The sequence below is a fragment of the Macrotis lagotis genome, chromosome 8, assembly GCF_037893015.1.
Source record: "Macrotis lagotis isolate mMagLag1 chromosome 8, bilby.v1.9.chrom.fasta, whole genome shotgun sequence".
Classification (NCBI taxonomy): domain Eukaryota; kingdom Metazoa; phylum Chordata; class Mammalia; order Peramelemorphia; family Peramelidae; genus Macrotis; species Macrotis lagotis.
Window position 1 is genome coordinate 74,945,585 of NC_133665.1, and position 25,625 is coordinate 74,971,209.

Sequence of the window (25,625 nt, forward strand, 5' to 3'; positions counted from 1 at the left end):
TAGATCGAGCTAATATAATAAAAATGATATTCTTCCAAAACTAAACTACTTGCTTAGTGCCCTACCAATCAACATCCCCCAAAATTACTTTGACTTAGAAAAAAAATTATAAGTAAATTCATATGGATAAATAAAAAGTCAAGAATTTCCAGAAATTCAATGAAAAAAAAGTACAAAAGAAAGTGGCTTATCCTTACATAAAGCATCATAAAGCATCAGTTATCAAAACTGTGGTATTGGCTAAGAAATGGAGTGGTGGACCAGTATAAAAGAATAGGTGGAATAGCAGGAAATGATTATAGTAATCTGCTGTTTGATAAATCCAAAGAGTCCAGCTATTGGGATAAAAACCCTCTCTTCAATAAAAAACTTTTGGGAAAATTGGTAGTTAGTATGGAAGAAACTTGGATTAGACCAACACCCTATACCAATATAAGATCAAAATGGATACAGGATTTAGACATAAAAACATTATTATAAGTAAACTAGAATATCAAGAAGAAGTATACCTGTCAGATCTATGGAAAGTGAAGAAAGTTTATGACCAAGGATGAGATGGAGAACATCATTAAAAACAACTAGATCATTTTGAATACATTAAATTAAAAAGTTTTGCACAGACAAAACCACTGTAACCAAGATCAAAAGAAATGTAATTTGGGAAACAAATTTTGCAACTAGCATTTCTGACAAGGATCTCATTTCTAAAATATACAGATAACTGAGTCAAATTTTCAGTAAAAAACGCCATTCCCCAATTGACAAATGATCAAAGGATATGCAAAGGTAATTTATAGATGAGGAAATCAAAGTGAACTATAATCATATGAAAAATTGCTCTAAATCATTACTTATTAGAGGACTGCAAATTAAAGTATCTCTGAGGTACCACCTCACACCTCTCAGGCTGGCCGATAGGACCAGAAAGGACAATGATCAATGTTGGAAGGGATGTGGGAAATCTGGGACACTAATGTCTTGGTGGAGCTGTGAACTCATCCAACATTTCTGGAGAGCAATTTGGAATTACACCCAAAGTGCAACAAAATTGTGCATACCAATACTGGGTCTATACCCTGAAGAGATGAGGAAAAAGGGTAAAAATACCACTTTTACAAAAATATTCATCGCAGCCCTGCTTATGGTGGCAAAGAATTGGAAATCAAGTAAATGTACTTCGATTGAGGAATGGCTTAACAAACTGTGGTATATGTGTATCATGGAGCACTATTGTTCTATTAGAAACAAGGAGGGATGGGAATTCTGGGAAGCCTGGAAATAATTGCATGAACTGATGCTGAGAGAGATTAGTAGAACCAGAAGAATATTGTACACCCTAACAGCAACATGATCAACCTTGTGGGTGATGATCAACCTTGATGGACTTGCTCATTCGATCAGTGCAACAATCAGGGTCGATTTTGGACTATCTGCAATGAAGAATATCATCTGTATCCAGAGAAAGAATTGTGAAGTTTGAAAAAAGATCAAAGACTATTACCTTCAATTTAGGAAAAAAACTCATTATCTTATTATGTAATTTTGCTATCTCTTATATATTTTTCTTCCTTTAGGATATGATTTATCTCTCTTTGAATTCAACTTAGATCAATGTATACCATGAAAACAATGTAAAGACTAACAGACTGCCTTCTGTCGGGGTGGGTGGGAAGAGGGGAGCAACAATATGGGAAAAATTGTAAAACTCAATATAAAAAAAATCTTTAAAAACAATAAGATAGAATAATTAGGAAAATAAAAGCAAGAAAAATTTAATGTGTTGTGAAAGAAAGCATAAAAATTGAACAGAAAAAACATTTTCTTTAAAAATACAATTGAAGACTTCCAGCCAACATGGCAGAGAGAAGCCAGGTACTAAAGTTCTCCTGGATTTCCCTCAGAACTGACATGAGTCAAGCCTCTTAACAAATTTTGGATCCTCAGAACCCATAGAAGAACAGAGGGGAACATTTTTCAGCAAGGTCTGTCATGGGGGAGTATGAGAAAGCCCAGGGCAGAGAGCAGAGTTCCAATGCAGGGTGATGCCAGGGACTTCTCTTAGAACCACTGTGGAATTATTTGCCTTATGCATGACACATGGACAGAAGAGCTCCAGTGCAGTGGCCTGGACATCTATCCAGCCAGCTCAACTTGTCTGGAAGACCTGGGCCTGGTGTCCACTCCTCCTGTTTTCATCAGAGGAGTCCCCACATTTCCAGCAAAGCCTCCTGTTATTCCTGGGTGAGGGCCTATCATTCTACAACATGAACAGAAATAGCCACAGGTGGTCATACTTTGTCCCAAGGACTGGGTAAAGGCAGCAGATCTTCCCCAGCACTGTTTGTGGTTACACTGATTACAGACAGATCCTTTGATATTTTTCCCCTGGGGGCCCAGCCTAGATTATTCAAGGACAGTCCAGATCATGCTTCAGGCCTAGGGAATGGGCTACTGACAACACCAACATAAACAATCCATCAGAAAGCTTCTGGGGACCGACTGAGTAACCCACTGGAGTTGTTAACATCAGGGAACAAGGTATCTAAGGATTTCAATACAGAGGGTCTATAAACCAGCCCCTCCCCAACATAAGAATCTAAATAAAGGGCCCCAAATGAAGAAAGGTCACTCCAAAGTGGGATCCTTTGAATGTTTCCTTGGAGATAAGGATTCCAGCTCAGAGGAGGACAGAAGAGGTGGAGCTTCAGAGGAGAATATGAATTGGGCTCCAGGCAAGAATGACTTCTTAAAAGAGATCAGAAAGGAGTTTAAAAATCAAATGAAAAAAATTGGGAAAATAAATGCAAGAGAAAATTAACATCTTATAACAAGAAAACACATGCTTTAAAAACACAATAGCACAAGTGCAAAAAGAAAACAATTCTCTCAAAAACAATTGGACAAATGGGAAAAGATAATAACACCTCCTTCAAAAATAGAATTGACCAATTGGAAAAGGAGATTCAAAAGGTAAATGAAGAAAATTCTTCTCTTAAAAAAGATGGGAATCTGTGGAAACTAATGATATCATGATATACCAAGAATCTCTTAAACAAAACTTTTTAAAAAAATGAATAAAAAGGGGGCAGCTAGGTGGTGCAGTAGATAAAGCACCAGCCCTGGAGTCAGGAGTACCTGGGTTCAAATCTGGTCTCAGACACTTAATAATTACCTAGCTGTGTGGCCCTGGGGAAGCCACTTAACCCCATTTGCCTTGCAGAAAAAAAAACCCGAAAAAAAAGAAGAAAATGTAAAATATCTTATTGGCAAAACAACTGACCTGGAAAATAGATCCAGAAAAGACAATCTTGAAAACCTTGAAGGAAAAATAAAGGCTGTATTACATACTTCATGATATAGTGAAGGAGAATTGCCCTGACAAAATGAAACCAGAGGGCAAAATAATCAATGAAACAATACATTAATCCACTCCTGAAAGGCATCCCAATGTGAAAACACCAAGGAATATTGCGGCCAGTTCCAGAACTATCATATCAAGGAGAAAATCCTGCAAGTGGCTAGAAAGGAAAAGATGCGGTCAGGATTACACAAGATCTGGCTGCATCAACATCAAGGGATCAAAGACGTGCAATAATATATTCCAGAAAGCAAGGGAACTTGGATTGCAGCCAAGAAGCTGAGCCTTTTCTTTCAGGAGAAACAATGGACATTTAACAAAATAAGAGATGATGAAAAGACATGATCTAAACAGAAAATTTGGTCTTCAAATAGGAGAGTCAAGAGACACATGAAAAGGTAAACAGAAGAAAAGAAACAAAAACCCCCTGTTATATAATAGGATTGAACTGGTTTTGTCCCCACCTGGGAAGGAAATTCTCATAATTCTTGAGAATTGTAACTCTTTTGGAGGGAATATACTTAGGTAGAAGGAATGGTCATTCATGATATGTCCATGATTTTGGTGGAAGGATTTAAATATATATATATGGTGGAAAAAGGGGTGGCTGGGTGGTATAGTGGATAGAGCACAGGTCCTGGAGTAGGAGTACCTGAGTTCAAATCTGTCCTCAGACAATTAATAATTACCTATCTGTGTGTCCTTGGGCAAGCTGCTTAACACTGTTTTCCTTGCAAAGATCTAAAAAAAAGGGGGAACAATAAAGTGTCAGGATGAAACTGGGAGATTGAATGGGGTAAATTACATCGCATGAAGAGGTACAAAGGATCAATTGCAATAGAGGTAAAGTAAGAAGAAGTTGAGAACCACCTGAATCTTAGTCTCATCATATTTGGCTCAAAGAGGGATTCACAAACATACTTAGTTGAGTTTAAAAGCTTAAGAGGGGGAAAGGGAGGGGAGGGCAGAAGGAATTGATAGAAAGAAGGAAGGAAAAAGGAAAGGGAAAAGGGAAAGGAGAAAGAAAAGAGAGGGGGATTGGATGCAAGAGGGTAAACACACTGAAGGAGGTAGCAATCTGAAGCCAAATACTGGGTAGTTTGCTATAAGGAAATAAAAATCGAAAAATACAAACAGAGGGGAGATTACATGGTGGGTGATAAAGAGTTAGTAATTATAACTTTGAATGTAAATGGGATGAACTCTCCTATAAAATGGAATCAGATAGTAGAGTGGATTAAAACAGAGTTCTACAATATACTGCTTACAAGAAATGCATTTGAAGTAGACAGAAACATACAGAGTAAAGATAAAAGACTGGAGCAGAATATATTATGCCTTAACAGAAGTGAAAAAAGTAGGGGTAGCAATCATTATCTCATTCAAAGCAGCTACAAAAATAGATCTCATTGAAAGAGATAAGGAAGGAAACTATAACCTCCTAAAAGGTACCATAGACAATGAAGTAATTTCAATACTAAATACATACGCACCAAATTATATAGCTTCCAGATTCTTAGAGGAAAAGCTGAATGAGTTATAGGAAGACATAGACAACAAAATTCTACTGGTGGAGATCCCAACCTCCTCTCTCAGAATTAGATAAATCTAGTCATAAAACAAACCCTGGGGGTGGGCCGGGAGAGAGACCTGGTGCTGGAGAGCTGCATGGGCTGCTGCTCCAGCATGAGCCCTGGGGCAGAGACAGCAAACCTCTGACCTTGACCCTTGCTCCAGTCCCACTCCACACCTACTCCCTTGCCCCCAGCCCAGACCATGTCCAAGACAGAGGAAGCCAAGTGGCTGGGTGGCTATGGAGAACCACATGAAGAATAACTATGTGCTGGGCATTGGCAGCAGCTCTACCATGCCATACAGAGGATAGCTAAAAGAATGAACTATAAAGACTTGAATGTTGCCTGTATTCCCACATCCTTTCAGGTCCAGCAGCTAATTCTTCAGAATGGTTTAACTCTAAATGACCTGGACGGACACCCAGAGCTTGATCTTGGTATTGATGGTGTTGATGAAGTAGATGCTGACTTCAAACTCATCAAAGGCGGTGGAGGCTGTCTGACACAGGAGAAGGTTGTAGCTGACTATGCCAAATATTTCACCATCATTGTTGATTATAGGAAGGTTTCAAAGAACCTCAGTGACCAGTGAGTGAAGGATATTCCCAATGAAGTCATCCCCATGGGCTATGTCCCTGTGACTAGGTCCCTGTTTCAGAGGTTCAGCAGAGTGGCTGAGTTGCAAATGGCTGAGTGCAAGGTGGCACCTGTGGTGACGGACAATGGCAACTTTCTGCTGGACTGGAAGTTTGACCAGCTCCATAAATGGAGTGAAGTGGATATGGCCATCAAAATGATATTTCAGGCCTTGTGGACATGAGTCTTTTTATAAACATGGCTGAAAGAATCTACTTTGTCATGGAAGACAGCTCAGTCATCATGAGGGAGAGGCTGTGTCACTGACTGAGAACCCACTTTACCCAATCAGAGAAGCCTAAGTGCCTTTGCCTTAACATACTTGCCCTAGGACAACTGGTCAGAGCATGGGGGGAAGCACCTTAAATATTTTTGAATGCAAATACTACCCAATAAAGGAAATTTTTTTTGAGTCCTTGACTTGAGGTTGCTGGTTTCTTATTATTATTCTGAGTGTTTGGTTTTCAGGGGAATTCCAAAATGTCAGCCACTGTGCCAGCCCAGTTTGTTAAAGGGCTGAGCCAACAGCCCCTGATGACTTACTAGAGCCATTGATAATCTTTATGCCTTCATTCTTTATTTGTTGGAGTTTTTTGAGTTTATATTTTCATAACTCAAAATATAGAGTCACACTTTTAGCTTAGCATGTGTGTGAGCTGAGCATCACCCTTGATAGTGACCTTCACTGATGTGCTATTTTGACCTCAGTCCCAGCCCTACTCAGCCAAGTTCAGGTCACTCATTCAAACTGGGGAGCCCATGCCTGGCCTCCCTGATGGAAAGGATTTTCCTAGTATAACCCTAGTGCTGCTTAGAGAAACCTCTCATCAGGAGGATTTGTTTTTGTTGTTGTCAACCTTTTCTTGGATCCTTTGTTTGCCTTTCTCCCCTAGGGTTTGTCACTTGCACAGATGGGCATCAGAAGACATCTGATGTGTATTGAAATAAAACAACTCTGCCACTTCAAAAAAAACACATAGGAAGATAATGATGTGAATAAAATGTTAGAAAACTTAGATATGATAGATCCCTGGAGAAAATTGACTGGGGATCAAAAGGAATATACTATTTATTTTGTACATGGTACCTACACAAAAATTGACCATGTATTAGGTCATAAAAATCTCATAATCAAATGCAGAAAGGCAGAAATTTTGAATACATCCTTTTTTTGATCATGATGCAATAAAAATCACGGGCAATAAAAGACCATAGAGAGATAGACCTAAAGCTAATTGAAAACTAAATAACATAATTTAAAAAAAAATTATGATCATGGAAAAAATTAATGATTTCGTTCAAGACAATGACAATAATGAGACAACATACCAAACTTAGGAGATAGAGCCAAAGCAGTTATTAAGGAATATTTTATATCTCTAAATGTTTAAATGAATAAAATGGAGGAAGAAGAAATATATGGAACCAAAATTTAGAGAAAGAACAATTTAAAAATCCCCAAATAAAAAATAAGATATTCTGAAAATTTTAGGTGAAATTAATAAAATCAAAAGCAAGAAAACAATTGAAAATAAATAAAACCAAGAGTTGGTTTTATGAAAAAAACCTAATAAATTAAATAAACCTTTGATTAAAAAAAGAGAAAAAAGCAATATTCATAGTATCAAAAATGAAAAAAAAGGTAAACATACCTACAATGAGGAGTAAATTAAAGTAATAAATTTGGAACTATTTTGCTCAACTGTATAACAATAAATTTGATAACCTAAATGAAATGTATGTATATTTACCAAAATATAAACTCCCTAGGTTAAAAGAAGAGAAAATTAAATACTTTAATAACCCTATCTCAGAAAGAAGAAATTTAAGAGGCTATCAATGAACTCCATAAGAAAAAATCTCCAGAGCCAGATGGAGTCACAAGTGAATTCTATCAAATATTCAAGGAACAATTGAATCCAATATTATATAAAGTACTATGCTATATAAATACAATACTAGATAAACTCCAATACTATATAAAATAGGTGAAGATAGAACTCTGCCTAATTCCTTCTATGACACCAATATGATGCTGATACCTAAACCAGGAAATGTCAAAATGGAGAAAGAAAATTATAAACTAATTTATCTAATGAATATGGATGCAAAGATTTTAAATAAAATAGTGGCAAAGCAATGAAACAAGTTTATCACTAGGATAATACACTATGACCAAACATGATCTATTGCAGGAATGCAGGGTTGGTTCAATATTAGAAAAACTGCCAGAATAATTGACTACATCAATTAAAAACCTAGCATAAATTATATGATTATCTCAAGAGATGCTGAAACATCTTTTAACAAAATACAGCCCCCATTTCTACTAAATGCACTAGAGTCGCAATAAATGGAGAGTTCATTAAAATGATAAGCAGTATCTATGTGGAAACCATCAACAACCATTATATGCAATGGGCAATAGCTAGAAGCACTCCTAATAAGATCAAGGTGAGACAAGGTTCTCTGTTATCACCACAAATATTCAACATCATAGTACAAATGTTAGCTTTAGCAATGAGAAGAAAAAGAATTTGAAGGAATTAGAATTGGGAATGAAGAAATAAAACTCTCACTCTGCAGGGGATATGATTATATACCGAGAGAATGCTAAAAAATCATCCAAGAAAACTAGTGGAATGAAATAGCAGCTTTAGTAAACTAGCAGCATATAAAATAAATCCACATTATTTCTCAGCACACACACATATATATAGATAGATAGATAGATAGATAGATAGATAGATAGATAGATATAGATATATAATATATCTTAAGATACTCACCAAGGAATAGAAAAAGAAATTCTATTTAAAATAAGTTAAGACAGCATAAAATACTTGGGACTCTACCTGCCAAGGCATTCTCAAATCTTTGAAAACAGCTATAAAACACTTTTTACACAAATAAAATCAGATCTAAACAACTTGGCAAAAATCAACTGCTCATGAATAGGCTGTACTAATATAATAATAATGACAATTCTAACTAAATTAAACTACTTCTTTAGCTCTATGCCAATGAAACTTCCAAATATATTACTTTCCTGAGGTTAAAAAAATAGTAACAAAATTCATATGGAAGCACAAAAGCCAAGATTATCTAGGGAAATAATGAAAAATTAAAAAAAAATGCAGCCTAGCTATACCAGATCCTTTTTCAATTGATACTTTATTTTTCCAAAACCATGTGAAATGGGTATATTTTTAAGTTACAAAATTTCTGTACTCCTTCACTTCCTACCTTGTCCTCTCGGCGTCGGTGGTGAACACTCAGGTTAATATTTGGTTTAACACATTTGTGTTAAACATGTTTACAGATTATTTGTTTTCAGTATGAGGAATTAAGATTAACAGAAAGAAGTACATAAGAGAAAGTTTTTCATAAAGTGAATGCTTGTCAGATTCCATTAGAGTTTTTGTTGTTGTTTTGTTTTTCTTGGCTGTGTTCCAAACTCCCTTACTCTTTGGAATATCACTTTCCAGGCCGTTTGATCCCTTAATATTGATGCAATCGGGTCTTATGTACTCCTTGCTGTGGTTCCTTGGTATCTAAATTGTTTCTTTCTGGCTGCTTGCAGGATTTTCTCTTCTACTAATAGTTTTGCAATTTGGCCACAATATTATAGTGTTTTCATTCTGGAGCCCCTTTCAGGAGGGAATCACTGAATTATTTCATTAACTATTTTGCCCTCTGGTTTCATAACATCAGGTCAATTTTCCATCATTAAATCCTGTAATATTTAGTCAGGCTTTTTTCTCCTCAATTTTTCAGGAAACCCAATGATTCTTAAGTTGTCTCTTCTGGATCTATTCTCGAGGTTTTGCTGATGAGGTATTTTATGTTTTCTTCTATTATTTTTTTTTTAATTTTTGGTTTTGTTTAACAGATTTTTTCATGAAATCATTAGTTTCCACAGATTCCACTATTTTTTTTAGAGAAGAATATTTTCATTTACCTTTTGCAACTCCTTTTCCAATTAGTCAATTCTGTTTTTGAAGAAGTTTCCCATTTGTCCAATTGAGGTTTTGAGAGATTTTCTTTTTGCATTTTTCAGTTGTATTTTCCAAGGATTTGTTTTCTTATTGCAAGATGTTAATTTTCTCTTGCAAAGTGTTGACTTTCTTTTGAGTTTCTTTTCCCAATTTTTCCAATTGATTTTAAACTACTTGATTTCTTCTAGGAAGTCTTTCTGGGCTGGAGGTCAATTCAGATTTCTATGGACCCCCCTTCTAGCTGGCTTTTCTTCATTTTCCTAAGATATTGTGTTGGGGGAGGGGCTGGTTCACAGATCTTTGGTGTTGAAATTCCTAGAGTTTTTAGTGACTGGGTTTCGTAACTCCAAGTGGGCTGGCCAGTGATAGGGTGCTGGTTACTTTCTCCAGGGTGTCTGTGGCCTTGATTTGAGGCCCACACCCTAGACCTGGAAGAGTTGGGGGGACATAGCTGGACACTAATATCCTTGAACCATGTGGATTGGTCCCTAGGGCTAGATATTCTTCTGAAGGTGCCCTGCTGCCCACTATGTTTGTTCTGGGAAGAGGGCTCTGCTGTGGCCCTGCTCCTCCAGACTAACTGAACTGCACTCTGCAACTCTCTCTGCTGGAACTCCCCCTTCCAGACCTGATGGAGCTGCCCTGGCTGCCACTCATGTAACCAAAGCCTCCATAGCTGCTCTTAGGTTAGTCCTCAGGTTTCACCCCACTGCCCCAGACTGAGTCTCTCTGTCTCCCCCCACAAACACATATACACACTCTACTGAGACAGACCTTGTTGGGAGATGTTCTTCAGCTAGCTCCATTTTTTTATTTTTAGAAAGATTTTATTTATTTTGAGTTTTACAATTTTCCCCCATTCTTGCTTCCCTCCCCCCACCCTCCACAGAAGACATTCTGAGAGTCTTTACATTGTTTCCATGGTATGCATTGATCTCTCAACTAGCTTCTTTTAATGGGTTTTGTCAATCCAATTTCTGTTAAGAGGTGTTATTCTTATTAGTTCTGAGGGAAAGCCAGTGCCTAGCTTCTCTCCATCATCTTGACTGGAAGTCTATGTATGATTTATTAAGGAATAATAGCATTTCATAGCATTCATATATACCATAAATTGTTTATTAGTTCAACAGTTAATGGGCATCCTATCAGTTTCTAATTCTTTGCCACTACAGAAAGAGATGCTATGAATATTTTCGTACTTGTGGGACTTTTCCCAATTTTTTTATTATTTTTTCTGGCTATAGCACAAGATTTTGCACTAATAAAATCAATGCTGCCAAAATTATAAGGAAAACAGAAAGCTGGGAAGCAATCTTCACAACTAGGATTTCTGATAAAGGTCTCATTTCTAACATAAAGTGTTTTATCAAATTTATAAGGTTGCAAGTCATCCCCCAATTGATAAATGGTCAAAGGCCATGAATAGACCATTAACAAACGAAGAAATTAAAGCTATATATAACCATTTGAAAAATGCTCCAAATCATTTTTGATTACAGAAATGCACATCAAAAACTCTGAGGTTTCATCTCACACCTATCAGATTGGCCAGGATGGGAAAAAGGGAAAATGATCAATGTTGGAGAGGATGTGGGAAGTTTGGGACATTAATGTTTTGCTGGTGGAGTTGTCAACTGATCCAATCATTCTGGAAAGCAATACGGAAATATACCCAAAGAGAAATAAAATGTTTTATTTCCTTTGACCCTAATTCTAGTCCTATATCCTGATGAAATTATAAAAAAAAATTGGAAAAATCCTACATGCTCCAAAATATCCATAGCAGCTCTTTTTGTCGTGGCAAAAAATTGGAAATCAAGGAGATGTCCATCAATTGGAGAATGGCTTAACAAGTTATGGTATATGAATATTATGAAACATTATTGTTCTATAAGAAACTATAAATGGTCAGATCCTAGAGTACCATGGAATGATTTACAGAATCTGATGCTGACTGAAGGGAGCAGAACCAAGAGAACAACACACACATTAGCAGCAACATTTTGAGATGATCAACCTGGAGGGAAGCAGTTCCTCTCAGCAGTTCAGAAAGCTCAGACAATTATATTGGATGGACTATGGACAATGTTGTCCCCATCCTGAGGAAGAAAAACAAAACAAAACAAAACACAATTCTTCAGAATCTGTTGAACACAATAAAAATTATCTGTAATGCATCTCTTTCCATTAATCCTAATTCCTATGCCAAAAATAACTAATCTGTAAACATGCTTATCAAAAAAATATATATATATATTTGATAAGCATGTTTACAGATTAGTTTTATATATATATATATATATATATATATATATATATATAAATGCTAATCTTACTGTTCACTAGTGAAGGTGGTAAGTGGGAATGGAGGGTTGGAGGAAATTTTGTAACTTGAAAAATATACATGTGCATATGGATGAAAAATAAGTAAATAAATAAAATAATCTGGATAATTTTGATAACATTAAATTATAAATGTTTTGCAAAATAAATCCACTGTAAGATCAAAAGGACGTCTTAAATTGGGAAACAATTTTTACAACTAGGGTTTCTGACAACAGACTCATTTCTAAAATATATAGAGAACTGAGTCAAATTTATACAAAAAGAAAACTAGTCATTACCTAACTGAAAAATGGTAAAAAGGATATGTAAAGGCAATTCTAAGACTAGGAAGTCAAAGCTATTTATAGTCATGTGAAAATTGGTCTAAGTCTTATTGATTAAAGAAATGGAAATTAAAGCATCTCTGGGGTATGACTTCACACCTGTAAAATTGGCCAATATGACCAGAAAGCATAATGATCAATGCTGAAGGGGATGTGGGAAATCTAGGACACTAATGCATTGTTAGTGGAGTTATGAGTTTATCCAACTTTTCTGGAAAGCAAATTGGAATTATGCCCAAAGGGCAATTAAAATGTGCATACCTGGGGCAGGGCAGCTAGGTGGTGCAGTGAATAGAGCACCGGGTCCTGGAGTCAGAAGGTACTCAGTTCAAATCCAGTCTCAGACACTTACTAATTAACTAGCTGTGTGATCTTGGGCTAGTCACTTTATCCCATTGCCTTGGAAAAAAAATTTTTAAAATGTTCCTAGCAATACTACTACTGAGTCTGTATCCTAAGGAGATGATGAAAAAGTATAAAAATCCCACATAGTAGCTCTGTCTATAGTGGCAAGAAATTGGAAATTGAGCAGATGCCCATCAATTGCAGAATGGCTGAAAATATTGTGATATATGTATATGATGTATAGATTTATAAAACTATTGTTCTATTGGAAATTAAGAGGAATGAGGTTTCAGAAAAGCCTGGAAAGTCTTGCATGAATTGATGGTGAGTGATATGAGTGGAGCCAGAAGAACAATGAACACACTAACAGCAGCATGAGGTGATCATCAATATTGATGAACCTGCTCACTCCATCAGTGCAATAATCAGGGATGATTTAAGGGGATCTGTGATGGAGAATAACATCCATGGAATTTAAAGGAAGACCATCCCTTATTGTCTTCAAGTTTTAGATTTGTCTTAAGTATTATGTAATTTTGTTATCTCTAATGTTTTCTTTCTTTCTCTTGGAACTGTTTCTTCTTTCACAACACATTCAATTTTAATCTATGTATATCATGTATGCAAATGTAATGACTACATCAGATTTCCTTCTGTTTGTACAGGGGGAGGGAAGGAGAAAATATTATAAATTTCAAAACTGTGGAAAAATGATTGGTAAAAACTAACACTGTATATAATTGGACACTAAGTAAAATATTTATATGGTAGAAAAAATAAGTAAAAAAGAAGATATGGTGATCTCATAATTAAAACAAGAGAGTTCTATGTTTGCTTTTGCTTTGTCTGAAATAAGGATTGCAACTGCTGTCTTTTTCATGTTGAAACAATATATTCTGCTCCAGTATTTTACCTTTATTCTATGTGTATCTCTCTGCTTCAAACGTGTTTCTTGTAAACAACATATTGCAGGATTCTGATTTTTATTCCACTAAGGTAACTGCTTCTATTTTATGGACAAGTTCATCCCATTCACATTCACAGTTATAGTTAGATAATTTTTATTACCCTCTAATCCATATGCCCTTCTTTTGTGCTTTTCTTTCTCCATTCACTTACCTCTCTTCACTATGTTTTACTTTTGAATAATTTCTGCTTCTATTCCAGTTCCATCAGTTACCCTTCCTTTTCTTTCTTTCTCCTTTAACTTTTCCGCATCTTCCTTCTGTCCCTTCTGTAAGTTATTCCCTTCCTTCTCCAGATCCCTTATGCAGTAGGATAAGATAAATTTCTAAACTCAATAGAGTGTATATGTTTTGCCCCTCTTTGAGTAAAATCTCATGAAAGTAAGATTCAAGCAATTCTCATCCCTACTCTTATTTCCCATTAGTGCAATAAGTGCTTTGTTATCCTTCAAGTGGTCTAATTTTGCCAATCTTTCCTCCCCCTTACCCCCATCCTGGTACAATCCCCACTTTTTTTACCATTTTTTTTGTAAAGAAAGATTTTATTTTTTTTTGAGTTTTACAATTTCCCCCCATTCTTGCTTCCTCTGCCCATCCCCCACAGAAGGCATTCTGTTAGTGTTTACATTGGTTCCCTGTTATACATTGATCACAGTTGAATGTGATGACAGAGAAATCATATGTTTAAGAAGAAATATAAAGGAGGTGGACCCAAGATGGCGATAGGAGAGGACAGTCTCGTAGGTGCTCTGGATCAAAACTTATAAGGTAAGGACTCTAAATTTTTGAAAGACAGAACCCACAGAGGGATCCAGTGAGGCAGTTCTCCAACCCAAGGTAACCTGGAAAAGAGTGGAAAGGCTCCGCTCCACAGGGTTAGAGGGTCATCCGCCAAAGTGAACAAACTTCACCCTCCTGGAGGCAACCCCAGGGTGCGGGGAGCCATGGCTTTCAGAAGTGAAGTCAGTTTCCTGATCTACAACACGGGGAGCATCAGGTACAACTTGGGGGATCAATGGGGGGACCTCTGCCAGAGTGAGCACGTGAAGCCCAGCCCTCAGGGCACACAGCAAGCATCGTGGTCTTGCAGCCCAGATCCAGAAACTGGAAGCATGCAGAGTCGGTAAGCAGGAGCCCCCCAGGGCATTAGTACTGAGCCTAGGAGGGGAGTGGAGCGAGAGTGCTGAGCTCTTTCCTCTGTCCATGGAACAAGACTCTGGGGTTCTGACCACATTCAGATCCTGATCATAGTCCAGACCCCCCATAGAACAGTAGGGCCCCACCCCACCTCAACCCCTTGGCAAATGGGTGCACTTACAGTCACTCACAGACCAGGAGGGATTAAAGAGCCTCACATATTCCAAAGCTCAGCAAACACAACAAAACAAGGCAAAGGCTGGAGAAATGAGTAAGCAGAGAAAAAAGAGGAATACCATTGAGAAATACTTTGCCTGTGATCCCAAGAAGGATCAAAACACTCCATCTGAAGATGTGGAAATACAAGCTCCTGCATCTAAAGAGTCCAAGAAAAACAGAGATTGGACTAAGGCTATGATAGAGCTCAAAAAAGACTTTGAAAATCAAGTGAGGGAGATAGAAGGAAAATTGGGGAAAGAAATGAGAGAGATGCTGGAAAAATATGAAAAAGAAGTCAGCAGCTTAATCAAGGAGATCCAAAAAAAAATGCTGAAGAAAATAACATGTTAAAAACTAGCATGGTTCAAATGGATAAAACAGTTCACAAAGTTATTGAAGAGAAGAATGCTTTAAAAAGCAGAATTTGACAGATGGAAAAAGAGATAAGAAAGCTATCTGAGGAAAACAAATCCTTCAGACAAAGAATGGAACTGAGGGAGGTTGCTGATTTTACGAGAAATCAGGACACAATACTCCAAAATGAAAAGAATGAAAAATTAGAAGAAAATGTGTAACATCTCATTGAAAAAACAACTGATATTGAAAACAGATTTAAGAAAGATAATTTAAAAATTATTGGAATACCTGAAAGTCATGACCGGGAAAAAAGTCTTGACAAGATTTCCAAAGAATTACTACAGGAAAATTGCCCTGATATCCTAGAAGCAGAAGGCAAAATAGAAATTGAGAAAATCCACCGATCTCCTCAAGAAAGAGATCCAAAAAGAAAAAACCCAACTCCGCGGAATATTATAGCCAAGTTCCAGAATTCCCAAGTAAAAGAGAAAATATTACAAGCAGCCAGAATGACACAATTCAAATATCATGGAGCTGTAGTCAGGATCACACAGGACTTAACAGCAACTACATTAAAAGCTCATAGGGCTTGCAATATGATACTCCAGAAGGCAAAAGAGCTTAGACTCCCAGGTATTTTATATTGTATGAGGTTGCTTTGAATGGAATTTCTCTTTCTATCTCTTTCTGTTGTGTCTTGCAGGTCATGTATAGAAATGCTGAGGATTTATGAGGGTTTATTATATATTCTGCTACTTTGCTAAAGTTGCTAATTATTTCTAGTGGTTTTTTTAGATGACTTTTTACGATTCTCTAGGCATACCATCATGTCATCTGCAAAGAGTGAGAGTTTTGTCTCCTCCTTCCCTATTCTAATTCCTTCAATTTCTTTTTTTCTCTTATTTTTGAGGCTAACATTTCTAAAATGATATTGAATAGTAGTGGTGATAATGGGCATCCTCGTTTCACCCCTGATCTTATTGGGAATGCTTCAAGCCTATCTCCATTGTATATAATGCTTGTTGATGGTTCGTATAGATCCTGCTTATTATTCAAAGGATAAAACCATTTATTCCTACAATCTCTAGTAGTTTTAGTAGGAATGAGTGCTGTATTTTATCAAAAGTTTTTCAGCATCTATTGATATGGTCACACAATTTCTGATAAGTATGTTACTGATATAATTGAATATACTAACCGTTTTCCTAATATTGAATCCACCCTGTATTTCTGGGATAAATCCTACTTGATCACAATGTATTATCTTAGTGATAACTTGTAGCCATTTTGCTAAGATTTTATTTAAGATTTTTGCATCTATATTCATCAGGGAGATAGGTCTATAGTTTTCTTTCTCTGTTTTAACTCTTCCTGGTTTAGTTATCAGCACTACATTGGTGTCATAGAAAGAGTTAGGCAAAGTTACGTATTCACCTATTTTTTCCAAAGTGTTTATATAGAATTGGAACCAATTGTTTCTTAAATGTTTGATATAATTCACTTGTAAATCCATCTTGCCCTGAAGATTTTTTTCTTAAGGAGTTCAATAATGGTTTGTTGAATTAATTTTTCTGATATAGGATTATTTAATTTTTTAATTTTCTCTTCATTTAATGTGTGCACCTTATGTTTTTGTAAATATTTGTCCATTTCACTTAGATTATCAAATTTATTGGCATGGAGTTGAGCAAAATTATTCCAATATATTATTTCAATTTCTTCCTCATTGGTGGCGAGTTCACATTTTTCATTTTTTAAAATTTTTATATATTTATTTCTATTTTTGTACAAATGATATTTTTATGCATTACTAAAATATTCTTGTTTAAGAGTAAACATAATACCCCCTCCTCACAAAAAAAATATAAACCCACATGAGCAATAAAGTAAAGGAAAGAGAAATTAAAATTAAAAGTAATAATAATAATAATAATAATAATAATAATAATGGTAGCCAGGTAGCGCATTGGATGGAGCACCAGCCCTGAAGCCAGGAGCACATGTGACCAAATGTGGCCACAGACACCCAACAATCTCCCATCTGTGTGACCCTGGGCAAGCCACCCCATTCCCAGTGCCCTGCAGAAACAAACAAAAAAAAAAAAAATAAATTAAAATAGTAATAGTAGTAGTAGTAGTAGTAGTAGTAGTAGTAGTAGTAGTTGTAGTAGTAGTAGGAGGAGCAGCTAGGAACAGAGGACAAAGCACTAGCCCTGGAGCCAGGATCACCGGGGTCCAAATCTGGCCTCAGACAACCAACAATCACCCAGCTGTGTGGCCCCGGGCAAGCCACTCAACCCCATTTGCCCTGCAACCCCACCCCCTAAAATAATAATAAAAATATAATAATAATGATAATAAAATATGCTTCAGTCTGTGTTCCAACACCTCCAGGTCTGTTGCAGGTGGATCACATTCTTTAGGGTAAGTCCATCACAAAAGCTGCTTCCATATTTTTCTACCATTTTCATTGCTGATCATAACTCCCTCCATTCGTACTTCCCTACTACCATATACTAATATTTTCTCTCTCCTTGCACTCTTCCCCTTTTCTTAAATGTGCTATAGGGTAGCTCAGTGGCACAGCAGACAGATCCCTGGCTCTGGGGCCAAGAGGTCCCAAGCCCATATACTACCCTTTAAGCCCAGCATCTACCTAGTCCTACGGTCTGGACAGGCCATCCAATCCCAGTCCATTGCAAGAAGTAAAAAAGAAAATGTGTTACATCTGACCACTCTCCCCCCACAGTCCACCCTTTCCTCCATAACTCACATCCTCCCCTTCCCTCTGTCCCACCTTCGCTCCTTCTTACTCTGTATGTCTATACCCCAATGAATATATATGCTGTTTCCTCTCCTAGCACCTCAGATGAGAGCGAAGGTTACTTCATCCCCCCTTGACTTCACAGCTTCCAGATATTTCATATAATGAGATTTTTTCATTACAATGAGCTATCACATTTTTCATTTATGATATGAGCAATTTGATTTTTCTTCTTTCTTTTTTTTTAATCAAATTGACCAGAGGTCTATCAATTTTATTGTTTTTTTTCATAAAACCAGCTTTTGGTTTAATTTATTAGTTCAATAGTTCTCTTGCTATTGATTTTTATTAATATCTCTTTTAATTTTTAGAATTTCTAATTTGGTATTTAATTGGGGATTTTTAGTTTGTTCTTTCTTTAACTTTTTTAGTTGCATATTTAGTTTATTGATTTCTTCTTTCTCTAATTTATTGTAAGCATTTAAAGATATAATATATCCCCTGACAGCCACCTTGAGTGTATCCCATAGGTTTTGGTATGTTGTATCATTATTGTCATCATTTTGGATGAACTAATTTCATTCTTTCTATAATTTGTTGCTTTATCCACTTATTCTTTAGAATAAGGCTAGTTTCCAATTACTTCTGGGTCTATATCTCCTGGGTCTAGTATTGCATGTGATTTTTATTGCATTATGATCTGAGAAAGATGTATTCACTATTTCTGCCTTTCTGCAATTGATCATTAGGGTTTTATGTTCTAGTACATGGTCAATTTTTGTGTAAGTGTCATGTGCTGCAGAAAAAAAAGTATATTCCTTTTTATCCCCATTCAATTTCCTCCATAGGTTTATCATATCTAGGTTTTCTAACAATCTATTTACCTCCTTAACTTCCTTCTTGTTTATTTTATGATTCAATTTATCTAAATCTGAGAGTGGGAGGTTGAAGTATCCTTCTAATAGAGTTTTGCTGTCTATGTCCTCCCATAGTTCTTTCAGCTTCACCTCTAAGAATATGGATGATATCCCATTGAACACATACATATTTAGTATTGAAATTACTTTATTGTCAATGGTTCCTTTTAGGAGGATATAGTTTCCTTCCTTATCTCTTTTAATGATATCTATTTTTGAAGGTGCTTTGTCTGACATAAGAATTGCTACCCCCTGTTTTTTCACTTCAGCTGGAGCAAAATATATTTTGCTCCAACATTTTATCTTTGCTCTCTATATATCTCTCTCTGCTTCAAATGAGTTTCTTGTAAGCAGCATACTGTAGGATTCTGGTTTTTAATCCACTCTGCTATTTGATTATGTTTTAAGGGAGAGGTCATCCCATTCACATTCAAAGTTATAATTACTAAATCTTGATTGCCATCCATGCTATCTTTCTTCTGATTGAATTTTTTCTCTTCCCCCCTTATCCATATTGCCCAGTGTTTTGTTTCTGAATACCACTACCTTCAGTGTGTTTTCTTTCTTAAATAAACCTCCTTCCCTTCCCCCCCTTTCCCTTTCCCCCTTTTTCCCTTCTTTCTATTAGTTCCCCCTTTTTCCTCCCCTCCCTTTCTCCATTTCCCCCTCCTATTTTCCTCTTTTAATGCTTGAAAGGTAAGATAAGTTTATTAACTTGATTAAGTGTGTCTAAGTTAATTTTATGCAAGTCTGAGGAGATGAAGATTAGGGTGGTTCTCACCTCCTCCCTTTTCCCCTCAATTACAATAGGTCTTTTGTACCTCTTGATGTAATGAGATTTACCCCATTCAGTCTACCTCTAAAGTATCTTCTCCTTACTGCCCTGCTTTTTAAGGAAGTAGTGCTTTTAAATCATTAGGAGTCACAGAAAAATTATGAGTGGCCATCACTTCTTGCTATGTATATTCTCTCTAATAGAGTTACAATTCTTAAGAGTTATGAGACTCTTTCTCCCAAGTGGGTATGCTGCCAGTTTCATCTTATTGTATAGCAGTCTTTTTACCTTTTCATGTGTCTCTTGAGCTTCCTGTTTGATGTCCAAATTATCTATTTAGCTCTGGTCATTTAATTATGATATTGTGGAAGTCTCCCATTTCATTAAATGTCCATCTTTTTCCCTGGAAGAGAAGGCTCAGATTTTCTGGGTAGTGCATTCTTGACTGCATTCCAAGCTCCCTTGCTTTTCAGAATATCTCATTCCAGGCCCTTTGATCCCTTAATGTTGCTGCAGCCAGGTCCTGTATAAACCTTACTGTGACTCCTTGGTATTTAGATTTTTTCTTTCTGTCTGCTTGCAGGATTTTTTCTTTTATCTGATAGTCCTGGAATTTGGCTACAACATTCCTTGGTGTTTTCATGTTAGGCTCTCTTTCTGGAGGGGATCAGTGTATTCTTTTAATAACTATTTTGCCCTCTGGTCCCATGATATCAGGGCAATTTTCCATCACTAAATCCTGTGATATTAAGTTCAGGCTTTTTTTCTCTTCAGTGTTCTCAGGAAGGCCAATAATTCTCAGATTCCATCTTCACAATTGATTCTTCAGGTCAGTGGTTTGCTGATGAAGTATTTTACATTTTTTCTATTTTTTTGATCTTTTGGTTTTGTTTAACACAGTCTTCTCTCATAAAGTCATTAGTTTCTGCCAATTCCATTCTTTTTTTTAGAGGAGAAGATTTTTCTTACTTTATCTTTTGCACCTCCTTTTCCAGTTGGTTCATTGTATTTTTGGAGGACTTTTCTATTTGCCTAATTGTAGTTTTGAGAGAATCATTTCCTTTTTGCATTTGCCCAATTGAAGATCTGAGAGAGTTATTCTCATTTTGTGTTTGCCCTATTGCTTTTTCCAAGGATTTGTATTCTTGTTGTGAAATGTTAATTTTCTCTTGCAATGTGTTAATTTTCTCTTGAGTTTCTTTTCCCAATTTTTCCAATGGGTTTTTATACTGCTTCCTGATTTCTTTAAGGAAGTCTTTCTGGGATGGAGACCAATTCATATTCTCCTCAGTAGTGCTAAATCTCTCTGGGTTAGCATCTGTTTTTTCTAAGTATTTCTCCATGCCCGCCCCCCCCCCCCTTCCCTCTGGAATTTTTTCATCTTGTGGGGGTTAGGGAGCTGGCTCCCAGAAGTTTGCTTTTGAGGATCCTAGAGGCTTTGTTCACTTGGTTTAGTAATTCCAACGGCCAGATAGTAGGGATTTCTGGTTGCTTTCTCTGGAGTGAGGTCCTTAGCAGCATGGTCTGAGTTAACCTTGAGAACTGGACTGGGCCCTGAGGGAGGAAGTTAATCTCTTTCTGTTGAGTGAGTTCTGTTGCCCTGAGGGGGTGGGGGGGTTGTTTAATGTTTGTTCTGGGCAAAGGTCTCCACAGAATTATGGAGCTCAGGTCCCTGGCCCAGCTGGTTGTTCTCCAGGCATGCTCTGAGACTCTGTGATGGAATTTCCCCTCTGTGCTCTTCTCCCCTTGACCAAAGACTCTGCAGCTTAAGCTGGATCTCACACCCACCACTCACAGAATTATCCATGGCTGAGCCTGATCCCCTGCTCTCCTCTCCCGGTTCACCCATGGTCCGCTGAGACAGACATTCTTGTTAGGTGTTTTTCTCCTAGCTTCTCTTTCTGGATTTTGTTAATCAAATTTCTCTTAAGAGGTTTCTCTCATGTTATTTCTGAGGAGAAAGAGAGAGCACTATCATAGTGTCTGTCTGCACTCTGCCATCTTGGCTGGAAGTCTAGTGTGTTATTTTTTAAAATCCTATCAAATCAACTTATGTCCAATAATATCTGTCTAAATATACTATCTGTTAGGAGATATAGTTTTCATGAGTTCTGAGTTTCATTCTTTCATTGAGAGATGTAACCAGTTTAATCTTTCTTTTTCTTTTTTCTCATTTATATTTTTATGCATATCTTGAGTCTCACATTTAAAGATCAAATTTTGTTTTTAATAGTTTTTTCTTAGTAAAATTGGAAGGTCATCTCTGTTTCATTAAATATCCATCTTTTTCTCTGAAAGAGTATACTCAGTTTTGCTGTGAAGTTGATTCTTGATGATAATCCCTGTTCCTTTGCTCTCAAAAATATCATGTCCGAGTTCCTTTGATCCTTCAGTATTGAAGCTGCCATGTTCTGCACAATCCTCTTTGAGGCTCCTTGGAATTTGAACTTTCTCCTTGGTCTAATAATTCTGAAATTAGATTACAATATTCCTTGTTTTTTGTTTCCTTTTGAAATTCTTTTCAGGAGGTGATTCCAGGGAAAAAGATGGACTTTCAATGAACCAGAGGAATTTCAAATGTTCCTGTTTGAATGGCCAGAGCTGAATAGAAGGTTTGATCTTCAAATACAGGACTCAGTTGAAGCATAGAGAGTGGAGGAGAAGGATAAAATATGAGGGATTTAATGATGATGGACTGTGTGTATTCCTGTATAGAAAAATGATACTGATAATACTCATATGAACCTTCTTATTTAATAGAGCAGGTAGAAGGAGCTTTTATAGATGAAGCATAGGAGAGAGTTGAATTTGAAGATATAGTGTAAAAATGGAGTCAATGGCTAAAAGGGAAATGTGATGGGAGTAAGAGAAAGGAGAGGTGGAATAGGCTAATATAATAAGATATTTTTTGTATTACAATGAACTATTACAACGATATGGAAGGCGGGAAGGCAAGGGAGAATGAGGGAAACTTCGCTCTCATCAGAGGTGGCTAGGAGAGGGAACAGCATATATACTTAATAGGGTATTGATATCTAGAGTAAGAAGGAGAGAAGGGGGACAGGGTGAAGGGGGGCAATGTGAATGATGGAGGAGAGGGTGGACCATGGGGGGAGAGTGGTTAGATATAACATATTTTCTCTTTTACTTCTTGCGAGGGCCTGGAATTAGATGACCTGTCTGCAACCCCAGGTCTGGGTGGATGCTGAGCATAAGGGGTGGTATGTTGGCTCGGGGCCTCTTGGACCCAGGCCTGGGGATCTGTCTGCTGCACCACTCAGATACCCTGCAGCACATTTAAGAAGAGGGACAGAGTGAAAGGAGAGAGAAAATATAGTGTATGGCTGTGGGTAGGTATGAATGGAGGGAGTTGAGATCAGCAATGGCAACAGTGGAAAAATATGTAAGTAGCTTCACCTGTGAGAGAGAGCTGGGGGTGTTGGAACACAGACTCAAGCACATTCTATCATCATCATCATCATCATCATCATCATTATTTTATTTTATTTTATTTTTTGTGGGGGTTTCAGGGTAAATGGGGTTGGGTGGCTTCCCCTGGCCACACAGCTGGGTGGTTGTTGGGTGTCTGGGGTCAGATTTGGGCTTGGGTGCTCCTGGCTCCAGGGCTGGTGCTCTGTCCACTGTGGCACCTGACTTCCCCTATTATTATTATTATTATTATTATTATATTATTATTTTTAATTTTAATTTTAATTTTTTCCTCCTTATTACTCATGTGGGTCCATATTTTTTGGGGGAAGGGGTATTATGTTTATTCTTAAACAAGAATATTTTAGTAATGTATAATAAACATCATTTGTACAAATATAAGAATAAATGAATAAAAAAAAATAGAGGGGGGAAAGAAAGAAAATACCTTTCTGACAAATAAATGTAAAAAAAAACTATTGGGGTGGCTAGGTGGCATAGTGGATAGAGCACTGGCCCTGGAGTCAGGAGTACCTGAGTTTAAATCTGGCCTCAAACACTAAATAATTACCTAGCCACTTAACCCCATTGCCTTGTAAAAACAAAATCAAAAACAAAAAAAAAGTATTACAAAAGAGATTTTAAAAACCCCAAATGAAAAGGACCTACATATACCAAAAAATTTTAGCAACTCTTTTGTGTTGTCAAAGAATTAGAAATTCAGGGGATGGTCATCAATTGGGGAATGGTTATACAAGTTTCATTATATTATTGTAATGGAAATGTGTTATAAGAAATGATGAGCAGCATAGTCTTAGAAAACCTGGAATTGCTTACATGAATTGATGCAAAGTGAAATGAGTAGAACTAGGAGAACACTGTACGCAATAGCAGCAATAATGAACAATTGTGAATGACTTACCTATTCTTAGCAATACAATGATCCATGACAACTCTAAGGGTTTATGATGAAAGATGCTATCCATCTCCAGAGAAAGAAGTGATGGAGTCTGAGTGCAGCTTACTTTGTTTTACTTTACTTTTCTTAGAGTAATTTTTTGGGTCTATTTTCTTTTATACCCAGATTAATAAGGAAATAAAGTTATCAAATTATTAAAAAATAAACTCTACAATTCTTACCCTGGATGAAGATGATATTCTCCATCAAAATTTTCCTAAATTTGTCTCTGATTATTGCACTGATAGAATGAAGAAATCCATTATGATTGATCACCACCCTCTGTTGTTGTTAATACACATGTCTTTCTAGGAGTTTCTGAAATACCATCACTCATGATTTTTTATAGAATAAGAGTGTTGTTCTACATCATATACATATGCCACAGTTGTTCAGCCATTTCCCAATTGATGGTCTTCTCTTCTATTTTCCTTCAATTCCTTAATGTTGCTGCACCCAGGTCCTATGTAATCCTGAGTGTGGCTCCTTGTTTTTTCAATTGCTGTTTTCTAGTGGTTTTTCAGGATTTTCTCCTTCATCTAATACTTCTGGAATTTGGTCACATTGGTGTTTTCAATTTGGGATTCCTTTCAGGAAGAAATTGTTGTATTCTTTCACTAACTATTTTTCCCTCTGATTTGAAGATATCAGGACATTTCTCCTTCATTATATCTTGAAGTATGGATTCCAGGTTTTTTTTTTCCTTCAAGATTTTCAAGTAGTCCTATGATTCTTAAATTGTCTCTCCTGGAATTATTTAGGTCAGTCATTTTGTCAATGAGGTATTTTGCATTTTCTTCTATTTTTTGATTTTGTTTAACAAATTTTGGGTGTCTCAAGAAGTCATTTATATCTAAATACTCCAATTTTATTTTTTAAAGTAGAGTTTTCTTTGGTTACATTTTGGATTTCCTTTTTCAAATGGTGAATTCTATTTTTTGAAGCAGTTGTTGTGTCTTTATCCTTTTCCCCAATTGTGTTTTTGAGAAAATGATTTTTTTTGCACTTGTATAATTGTATTTTCAAATGATTTATTTTCTTATTGTAAGATGTTAATTTTCTCTTGCATAATATTTTCTCTTGTGTTTCTTTTCCAAATTTTACCATTTGATTTTCAAACTCCTCTCTGATCTTTTCTAAGCAGTCTTTCTGGACTGGAGACAAATTCATATTCTCCTCTGAAGCTCTACTCTTTTCTGTGCTAGTATTCTTATCTCCAAGGTAACATTCAATGCACCGTGCTTTGCAGTGGCCTTTTTCATTTTGAACCCTTTCCCTTGGGTCATGTTTTGGGGGAGGGGTTGGTTTGCAGATCTTCTAGGTGAGATACCTAGAAGAGTTCCTCAATTGGCCAGCCAGTAAGGGATGCCAGAAGTTTTCTCTAGATTTTCTGTGTTATTGGTTCCAGGGTTTTGACATTCCCTACACCTGGGGCAGGATCACACAATCTTGGCTAGGCCCTTAGGCTGTCAAAACTAAAGGCTTTCACCAAGTAACTAGTGTAATGTGGAGGTGGGCCCATAC

At 36.6% G+C, this 25,625-nt stretch overlaps 1 pseudogene; it reads left to right on the forward strand.

Annotated features, from left to right (window-relative positions):
* The first annotated feature begins 5,131 nt into the window (after positions 1–5,131).
* LOC141494852 (ribose-5-phosphate isomerase pseudogene) lies at positions 5,132–5,835 on the forward strand (annotated as a pseudogene).
* Positions 5,836–25,625: the final 19,790 nt, after the last annotated feature.